Source organism: Toxorhynchites rutilus, chromosome 3 (assembly GCF_029784135.1).
Source record: "Toxorhynchites rutilus septentrionalis strain SRP chromosome 3, ASM2978413v1, whole genome shotgun sequence".
Classification (NCBI taxonomy): Eukaryota; Metazoa; Arthropoda; class Insecta; order Diptera; family Culicidae; genus Toxorhynchites; species Toxorhynchites rutilus.
The window spans coordinates 316710844-316722122 of record NC_073746.1 but is presented as its reverse complement, the minus strand read 5'-3'; the positions used below and the strand labels follow the sequence as shown (position 1 = coordinate 316722122).

Here is an 11279-nt window from a genome sequence, read left to right as displayed (position 1 = left end):
AGACTTACAACTATGTCGAATGCGATCACTTTTTATGCTTTTTTGAACTTGAATCAGTAATGTTCACATCTTCTGTAGATACAGTGATGCTTCTGAATTCGGACGCTTTTTAATCCGGACACTTTTTCATCACATTCAATATCATACCAAAACCATGCCATTTTTTGCATGTTGAATCAATGTGACTGATTTTTTTTCCCTGTTGGGTGTGAACCACTGCGTCCATTATTTTGAACTATTGTGGTATACCCCTTTTTTATACTACACTTCAAGCTTATCTACTGCTTATTGATGAAGAAGTAGACTGAAAGCTATAGCGAGATAGGTGCCAATCAGGAATAATCTGTTTGATTTATTCAGCTTTATTCAGCTCACTTTTAAACACACAGTCAGAAAGTCCACAGAGTGGTTCTGGACCAGTGAATGGTGAGTTTAAGCCGTTCCTGCCAAGTTCATCTGCTCGTTCATTACCCTCTATACCGCAATGGCCAGGAATCCAGTACAATTGTACCGAACTTATCTGACTTAATTGCCGTAAAAGGGAAATGCATTCCCAGACAATTTTTGAAGAGCATTCAAAGGCTTTTAGAGCTTTAAGTGCCGTTTGACTGTCTGAGAATATGCAGATGTTAGCATATCTATATTTTCTTTTGAAGCAGACATTTAAACATTCTATTATTGCAGTTATTTCTACCTGAAAAATTGTTGGCCAGTTTCCCATAACCACAGAGATTTTTGTTCTGGGACCATACACTCCAGCACCTGTTCTGATTCCCATTTTCGACCCATCAGTGTAGAACATTATTGAACCATTACAAACGTTGGGACCTCCTTCATCCCATACTGAACGAGAATGTTCGATCACTCTGTAAATGTGACTGATATTTACTATTGTTTCAATTTAGTTTAGTGTCAAACATAGTGCCTAGGTGTTAACAGAAAATGTAAAAAAATCAAAAATCAATGTGAATTCCACAAACCCATGTCCGGAATAAAAAGCACATTAAGAAAATGATTTTAAACTCGGACGGTCAAAAAACACCTTTATCTCGGCAGTCACTATAAAACTGAGTATTTCCTGATCTTGAAAATCCAAAAATGGCGGCTGCTATAAAATGGCGGATTTCATATTTTCTCTAAACCCCGAAATGGGTATCAAACGAAATGGCTTGACTAGAATAACACAGCACAAAATGGCGCCATCTATATTTTTTTCCAAACCTTATCAATATGGATGTCAAATGAAAGGGCTTGATTAGAATACAATTATTTATGAAAAATGTAAATCGCTACAAAATGGTGAAATGCATATTTTCTCAGAACTCCATCAATATGGGTATCAAACGGAAGGGATTCACTAGTAAACACAGTTATTCATGGAAAATGCTAAACAAAAATGGGCCTTGATAGGTTTTTGAAAAAAAAAATATATGGCGCCATCTTGTAGAGGTCAACTTGTGAAATACAATAAATAATTGAATTAATAAAAAACTTTTGTACCAAACGTGTTTTCATTTAGTCCCGCTACTTATGACGCACCCGTTAATAAGTTCTACAATAATTAATAAGCAATTTCTCTCAAAGAATTGCAATGAAAACACGTGTCCGCATTTAGTTATATTCGTAAGCGCTTAAGCGTCCGGATTTCGATGCATTACTATACTTGAGGCCAGCATTCCTTTCCCTTCTATCGATTTTCTCGACTGTCGCCACCACGTTTGTGATCCATGACGGACTCACAACAAAATCGTTCGTGCCACAGGTGTTTTTTTTTAGAATACTGTTATCAAGATGCTCACCCTATTTTTTTCCCCTATCTTTCAACCATTCTCACATACAGCGTGAAAAAATAGTTTCACTGGAATAACTCTTCACAGTACTCTGAGTGCACTGAATCAGAGACGCTGTGGTTTTTTGACAGAACAGGTCTATTTTTCAAAGAAGATTTTACGTAGACAAAATTGCAGCAAAAAAGTTTTTCTCAAACCACCGTAACTCGTGATTAAAATATCAGATTGGCCAGAATTTTATTTATTTACTAGCTGACCCGGCAAACTTCGTCCCGCCCAAAATTTATTTTTCGTTATCACATCCACGTTTTCTTACTAAGCGCACGTTCATCGGTCCAATTGCAGAACTGTTCATTGATTGATCTTCTAATCTACCCTTTTAAAATTATTTCTTACTATAAAATCTTAGTACTTCTACCAAAACTCGACATTATAATATCAGATTATTTTCAGACACAATTCTCGTGCAAGATTTTTCATCCACTTGCAAATAACATGTATCACCGTTACATGGATTAAATGTTTAATACAGACCAATTTCGTTAGCGCAAACATTGAATGGACTAACAACGCTTGTCAATATGTATTTTTTTTATTAATCCGTTTATTTTTACAGGCTCAGTTACATAAGTTTAATGGAGCCAAACTCTTAACTATATTTCGACTAGCATATATCAACATGTTGTTTCCTTAATTCTATGGTTAATGAAATAGGAAACCGATTACTCGCGGTCGACTCGAGTTTAGAAGGGTGACACATTTTCATTAGGAAAAGGATGGGATGTAAGGAGATGTGTGTTTACACTCGCACTCACATTCACATTCACATTCACATTCTCATTCACACTGACACTTCACACTCAATTCTTAAAACTATCCTTACATCTAATATGTATTTACAATTTAACTTATTCTAATGTTAGTAGGAAGGGAACCGATAGCCCGCGAAAAGGAGGAGAAAAGGATGTATGAACAATCACACTCGAAGATCGATAGCTTTAAGGAAAACATATATTTGGGACATGTAATCAAGGTCTAACCGAGCCAACACATCTCTCACCGGCACATTGGACTGATTTCCTCCAGCCCGAAGGGAGTTTTCTAAATTCGAACTGGCGACAAGATATAACTCGCACGACCAAACAACGTGTTCGATGTCGTGGTAACCATGGCCACAACCGCAGAGATTGCTGTCGGCAAGATTAAAACGAAAAAGCAGCGCGTCTAACGAAAAGTGATTGGACATGAGTCGGGAGAAGGTGCGAATAAAGTCCCGACTCAAGTCCAGACTTTTGAACCACGGATTGAGGTTAACCTTAGGGATGATCGAGTGGAGCCACCGGCCCAATTCATCTTCGTTCCATTTGCGATGCCAGTTAGCGATGGTATTTCTACGAACTAAAGAATAAAATTCATTGAGGGCGATTTGACGCTGATAAATATCGCCTTCAATTGCACCTACCTTTGCTAATGAGTCAGCCCTCTCATTACCCGGAATTGAGCAATGTGAAGGGACCCAGACAAAGGTAATGACATAACAGCGTCTGGATAAAGCACTCAAAATTTCTCGTATTCTCTCAAGGAAGTACGGCGAGTGCTTTTCCGGCCTCACTGAACGGATAGCTTCGACAGAGCTCAGACTATCCGTTACAATGTAATAGTGTTCAACAGGTCGTGAACAGCGCCCAGTGTATTGCTGCCAATTCAGCAATATACACTGAGCAAGGATACTGAAGACTGTGTGAGGTGCTAAAAAACTTGTTGAACACTCCAAATCCTGTGGACTCATTCATAGAGGACCCATCAGTAAAGTACATATTATCACAATTGACACGCCCATACTTTGCTTCGAAAATCGTAGGAACGATCCCCGATCGATGATAATCTGGAATTCCATGGATATCCTGCTTCATGGACAGATCAAAATGCACAGAGGAATCGATGTAGTCAGGAAAACAAACACGGTTGGGAATATACGAAGAAGGATCAACCTGCATGGAGATGAATTCATGATTTGAAGTCATGAATCCAGAATGAAAATTTAGCCCGATCAGCTGCTCAAAATTTCCGATCACCAATGGGTTCATAACCTTACACCGGATGAGGAACCGAAGAGATAATAAATTGAAGCGATCTTTTAGTGGGAGTACGCCTGCCAAAACCTCGAGGCTCATGGTATGCGTTGAGGGCATACATCCCAATGCAATACGGAGACAAAGATACTGAATTCGCTCGAGTTTAATGAGGTGTGTTTTGGCAGCTGATTGAAAACAGAAACTGCCATACTCCATCACTGAGAGAATAGTTGTTCGATACAACATAATAAGATCTTCGGGATGGGCTCCCCACCAGGTGCCGGTAATTGTACGGATAAAGTTTATTCTTTGTTGAGATTTTATTCTCAGATACCTAATATAGGCCCCCCAAGTACATTTGGAGTCGAACCAGACCCCAAGATACTTGAATGACATAGCATGAGTGATCGGTTTACCCAAAAGTTGAAGCTTTGGTTTTGCTGGTCTATGCTTCCTAGAAAAAACCACCATCTCTGTTTTCTCTGTGGAAAATTCGATCCCTAGCCCAATGGCCCTGGTTGAAAAATTGTCCAAAGTATCTTGTAAGGGTTCTTGCAGGTCGGATTCGTTTGATCCTACGACAGACATCACTCCATCATCTGCAAGTTGTCTTAGGCTGCAATTTTGTGTAAGGCAATTGTCGATGTCGCTTACATAGAAGTTGTACAAAAGGGCGCTTAAACATGAGCCCTGAGGGAGTCCCATGTAGGAGACCCGACTTACTGTCGAATCCCCGAGAGAAAAATTCAAATGTTTCTCACAAAGCAAGTTATATAACATATTATTCAATAGAGGCGGCAGACCCCGAGAGTGTAATTTGTCTGACAGGACCTCTATTGAAACTGAATCAAAGGCCCCCTTTATGTCCAAGAATACTGAAGCCATTTGTTTTTTTTCGGCGTAAGCCAGTTGAATTTCTGAAGAAAGCAACGCAAGACAATCATTCGTCCCCTTGCCCCTGCGGAACCCATATTGTGTATCTGAGAGTAGGCCATTCGTTTCAACCCATCGATCGAGGCGAAACAAGATCATTTTCTTCAACAATTTCCGTATACAAGACAGCATTGCTATTGGGCGGTACGAATTGAAGTCGGACGCGGGTTTTCCGAGTTTTTGAATAGCTATAACTCGTACTTGTCTCCAATCATCTGGAACAATATTATGTTCCAGAAACCGATTGAATAAATTCAACAAGCGATGTTTCGCCACATCAGGGAGGGAGGTAATTGTAGAACATATGCGAATTGAATTTTCCGAATTCTCCCATTTTCCTTCAGAGTTTTCCGGAAATTTTCATTTGTCTTGTTTGGTTGGAATATGTTTGGTTGAAATATGTGTATTATTTTTATGGGACCTTCTCTGGGAGGGGAGAGTAGTGTCAAACCACCATAGAATCATTTATTGCCTCCTAAACCCTCCATATACCAAATTTGGTTCCTTTTGCTTGATTAGTTCTCGAGTTATTCAGTTATTCTGAAATTTGTGTTTCATTTTTATGACAGCCCCCCCTTAGAGAGAGGAGAGGAGTGTCTAACCACCATAGAAACATTTATTGCATCCTAAAACCTTCACATGGCTAATTTGGTTTCGTTTGCTTGATTAATTCTCGAGTAATGCAGAAATTTGTGTTTCATTTGCATGGCAGCCTCCTCTTAGAGAGGGGTGAGGGGTCTCGAAACATCGAAACATCATGAGAACCTTCCCTGCCCCCAAAAACCCTTACATACCAATTTCCATGTGGATCAGTTCAGTAGTTTCCGAGTCCATAAGAATCAGACAGACAGACAGACAAACAGAAATCCATTTATATATATATATATATATATATATATATATATATATATATATATATATATATATATATAAATATTTTTTTGTCATTGACATTTTTTTTTCGAATGCTCTCGACGTTTCATGCACTTTTAAGACATTTGGCATCACTTTGTTTTTGAAAACCCCGATTTCTTTTATTTCCTCTGGGTGATTTTTCGATTTAAAAAAAAACTCTATTTATGACCGATTTGTGCAACTCTCCCTCAAGTCCGATTGAGTTGAAATTTTACATAAGGTGTTATTTCGAGGTGGGAAACATTTTTTATGGGGTAACTTCTTGAAATTCGAGACCGTTTTCATTGGCACCCCAATGTTTATAGTGAGAAGAAGGTGCTGTATATGTAAGCACTGGGTAAGTTTAATAAAAATGAATTTGAACGAAATGGGTGATTGAGTTCACATCCGCCGATCACAACTATTAACACAAAGCACGATGTGTGAATATTTTTGTTCCCGTATCGTAATGATGCAGCAACCCACATAGATGAATTGCTAATGGAAATATCGTTGTGTTTCAAATATGAATTATGAAGAGCGGAACGAACAAAATTTGGTCCAAGGAAAATGCGAGTGGTTCTGTTCTTATGTTTCTTTTAGTAGTTCATTCAATATAGCACAAATAAAACTTCATTTAAGCTCCTGCTTTGTCAAATTTCAATAGGCACGGCTATTGAAATATCCGCTTATATATAGCGGCACGGCTATATCCGATTAATATTCGCCATTAAGTTTAGTACAGTGGTCGCGTCAGCTTAATTCGCCGCAGAACACACGGTCGGGGTTCTGCCAAAACGAACCAAGCGCCAAAAACATTATTTTGAGATATTTCAATCTAAAGTTTGGGCTCCCACTAATTGACTGTGTCGGATCAAATCTATCATTTTATCGCTCTCCTGTTACAAACAGGATGTCAAACATAATACTCCCTTTCATGCACACATCTTCGTCAATTTCTGATTCAGAACCTTTAGAATTAGAAAAAAAAACAAAATTTTGTTTCTGCTAGACGCGCAAAATTTTTTTTGCAGCCAGAGCGAACCAAGTACGTGCTAGCTATTAACATAAAGCCTGTCCACGTAAAATTTCGGACATTTTTCTTTCAGTGTAGTTTATGAAAAGTTTCACTAATCAATGAAATATTTCACTTACATGACAGCTGAAACCCTCTTCTCTATTTCGATGTCCAACATGTTTACATTCTTCTTTAGTTTGGTAAAATGGCGTCGAATCAAGTGGAAGTACGCAAACGTATTTTGCGCGAACAGCAGCAAAATCCAACACTGTCGGTACGAGATCTCGCCAAAAAGCTAAAACTGCCGAAGAGCCATGTTTAATGTATGCAAATCGTTTGACCAGCGCTTAAATGTGGATCGGAAGGTTGGAAGCGGAACAAATCAAAAAGTTTATGGGTCTGGGCCTAGAGACACGGACGCGATCTTGACATAGGACTGTGATTAACGTGATGTGTGTAGTAATTGCTTTTGAATTGAGTTTATTCGTTGTTCAAAATCTGTATTTTTGTCTTCTTTGAAGCATTAAATGGAAGTCATGAACATATGCGTGAGTATCCCTTTTATAACTTCTAAATCAGTAGCCGGTTAAATTCATTAATTGCATTTTTTACATAACCAAAAAAACATGCTCGATATAATGACATCCTGGACCACAATTCCAAAATTGTTAGAAGCAAGACTTACACAATAAACGTGAATTAAGCACAAATTGATTGGATAACAACCTGAACTACAATCTAATAAAATTTCTATCGACGTTCAACATTTTGAGCCAGGCTCTCGTCAAATCTTTGGGCAGTATAGAGTGAGATCATCCAATATCATCTTCAAGATCATTCCTAGATAATTCCTCCATTGATTCTGACCACTGATAAATACCTATTATCGGCAAATCGAGAATAATTCATAATACGCATCTAATCACATTATGAGCTAACGCCTACTGTTGGAGATTGCCAACAGATCCACGGATCGGGGTGTTCCAAAATAATAATACCACATTCAAACAACCGAAAACTAAGGTTTTATGTTCTGCGAGGAATTATTATTTTCCTGAAAATGGTATTACATTTGTTTACAAATTATATTATAAATTACAAGCTTTCCGACATACGTTTAGTCCCTTTTTTGTGGGTTATGTATTCTCTTCCAATTCAGGATTTAGGAGTTTCGAGTAAGTTGAACGATAATCAATGTTGCTCTAACCGTACTATCTGTTCGTACTATAATATTAAGGCATGAATATTTATCCGTACTATAGATTAAGGCATGACTAAGTAAATAATAATTAAAGTTTTACCTTTTATATAGAGTTAAGTTCAATATAGGTTACGTTAAACAATAATTATGATTTTAATTAGATATATATGAATTCACTGTGGAAACAAATAGACTAATTCAGTGTATTAGTTTTATAAATTAATTTTAAACTTAAATGTAGTTACGTTTTGAACTAGCTTGAACAATTTGGTCCAATTGTAGATTTAATTCAAGAGGTTTCCTTGCTCTTTCTTTGAGATTTTGTGTTTTCTATGACTTATAGAATACTTAGAATAAAGAGTGACAAATATTGTTTATAACGCTATTGTTTGTGGGATAATTGTGCTAGACTCGACTGTCGATACTGGGTTCTTATGTGCTGGTCGAAAAGGAGCTACAGTGAAGGCGCGTTGGCGTAGACTCGCCAACACCTACTTGTAGGCAAAAAGATTGCTCTTAATGAATCGTTACATTTTTCGTAGAGTTTCCCCCCTATATAGAAATCAAAGACATAGTCCTATGTCAAATGTATGTTCCCGACAGATGGACCGAAAGGTGGTTGCCATTATTGAGAAACATCCCAACCTTTCATCATATGTACAATGTACAAAAAGTGAAGCAGAGGCATGGACTGAAGACGTACAAAATGAAAAAGGTGCAAAAAGCCGTGCTATGGTGCTCTACATCCAGTTTTTGCAAAAATGTTCAGGCACCATAATGTACGATGAAACTTATGTTCTCGAAGACTTCAAAAAGCTTCCGGGTCTCGCTTTTTATACTGCAATGCGAAGGAATGCCGTAGCCGAGTGTTTCCGGACCCAAAAGCAGTCTAAATTCCCCAAAAAGTACTTGGTTTGGCAGGCCATATGCAGTTGTGGCCGAAAATCCAAATCTTTCGTCTCTACCGGTATTTCGTAGTGGTTCTTGGCTAATTTCATGAATGGTAAATATATTGACTCACTTCTGCTGTTTATGACAATTTATTATCATTAATAAATGATAATAAAATGATTTAAGAACGCATTACACTTGGTTCGCTGTGGTTGAACGGAATTTTGAAAAATGCAGATCAGCGCTTCTGCACTTCATTGCAGCCCGTAGGCTGTCTTACTTATCAGATCCCGACGACATTTGATTCCAGGAGCTGTCCGAAGCACAAAAATCTGTTGAAGATTCGGATCCTGCCTTCTTGTAGAAAACGTCCGATGTCATATTATGGGTTTATGGTTCGCTTTGGTTGAATGCAATTTGGTTTTTTCACAGTCTGCTACACATAATTTTGACGTAGGACTACGTCTTTCATTTCTATACTGGGGTGTAAGTTCAAAGTTTCGAAAACGAAAGCGTTACGCCCGAGAACGAGATTTTGAGCGTTAAAAGCTCCTAAACAACTGAACGAAATGGTATGATAAACACTTCATTCGAAAGATAAAATGTCTACACGTTATATGCTTGTTACCTTTTGATCCAAAAACTTGTTTCAATAGCCCTAAAATTGCTTTCAAAACAGGCTATTGAAATCACACCAATCGGTATATACGCGAGTGCCGCTCGGAAATGCACTCAGTTACGATTGCGCAACGATTCAGGGACGATCGCTGGAATGGATGGATGTTTCCCTAACACTTTTATACCCCCAAACATTTTTACACTCCAGAATTTGTTTTGCTATCACGGTCTACAAAAGCGAGTACAAATGCAACGCTTTGGCTCGACTATTCAAGACTGCATTGGAAGATATCCCTTCATGTCACCAGCTCACTGAACTTCTACGCATACCGTTTGATTTGAAAATGTTGATAACTATTTGCTGTGATAACTACTACCATAATGCATGAATTGACTTAAATTGAGATTTGTTTGCAATTGAATTCGTAAATAGTTTCATTCATTCGCTATTTTAATCAATACACAAAAGATAGCACTGCGCAGCGGCGATATCGTACCCAATGAGGATCATCCGAGGTGGGATTATTGCTAATTGAAGAAATACAATTGATTACTAAGCCAACGGCAGTCCTACGTCAACCTTGCGGTTATATCATAGGTATAACCCATCCATAGTTTTTGTTTTGGAGCTGTTGTCAATTATTCGAACGACATGGTCATTTTACAGTCGACAGATTATTATTCTCTGTATCCAATGGTGTAAGTAACTCAGTTCTGAATAAATGGCTTTTGGTTCGTTTTGGCAGAACCCAAATGCATATTTTGAAGGTCAATCATAATCAATTCCATATATTTTTGAAAACTAACTCTAAAACTAATTATTTCAGCTATAACTTTCCATTTGCTATTGTAGTGCTGCTTAAACATCATCAGTGAAAACTTCATAATGTTCTATCCAAATTCCGTCCACCCCCACTGTTGCTACCTGAGCCAATCCTTTGCCATCTTCGATATCGAACTCCAATTTGGGACTGGCTGGAGAAAACCTCAACGAAGAGTTAAAATACCCCGAACTACACACATGGCTTGACAATGATGATGATGATGCTGGTGCCGAGAATGGTGATGCTGTCTGATTTGATATGTGAAATGTTGTGTCACATATATATTGTTTTCCTCCCCCACCTTTATCAATCGATTCGATTCCACTCATGAAGCGATATCAATCGTCATCGGCAAATAAGAGACTCATTTTTCTTCTGCTCTGCTTACTGTCGTTTTATTTCGGGTGACTGACTGGACGCTTCCCCGGCACTCATCACGTCACAATACGAGGACCCAACAACTAACGGAAATCATGTGACTGTGGTGTGGGCGTGTTTGTGTGTTGCTGTGGATGTCGACTTCAAAAGTGGTCGATTTGAGAATTCTTTTACCGCTCGGAACCCTTTACCCCACCGCCACGGAAGACTGAAATATTCAGCTAAGAGAAGGATGGGAACTGACGATGACTGGCAGGACGTTTTCAGGCCGAACATTGCGGAAAATGCAAGGGCTGCATATATTGTGTTGGCAAAATGGAATCCAATCAGGCCGGGTATTGCCGGCGGCAGCACATCTTTCGGTTCATTTGCCTCGTTCCGATCGCATTATTTTGGAGGGTGTTCTTTGGTCAATCAGATGACAATCTGCTGAATGGTTGACCCTTGTGTGGGCATCACAGGATTTGATTGAATCAATTCAAGGTACCGTTTGACTTATTTAGAAAATTTGTTGAACCAGAAGCGGTTTATTGGATCTCGAAGAATTTTTATCGCATTTGAATTAGTAAGTAAGAGAAGAGAACAATTTACTTCCGTAATGATACCTATTCATTATGTACGCTGTGTTGCTCGATTGAATCATATTTTTTTCACTTT

At 38.4% G+C, this 11279-nt stretch overlaps 1 pseudogene; it reads left to right on the top strand.

Moving 5' to 3' along the window:
- Positions 1 to 9891: 9891 nt before the first annotated feature.
- On the top strand, positions 9892 to 10078 carry LOC129780962 (U4 spliceosomal RNA; annotated as a pseudogene).
- Positions 10079 to 11279: the final 1201 nt, after the last annotated feature.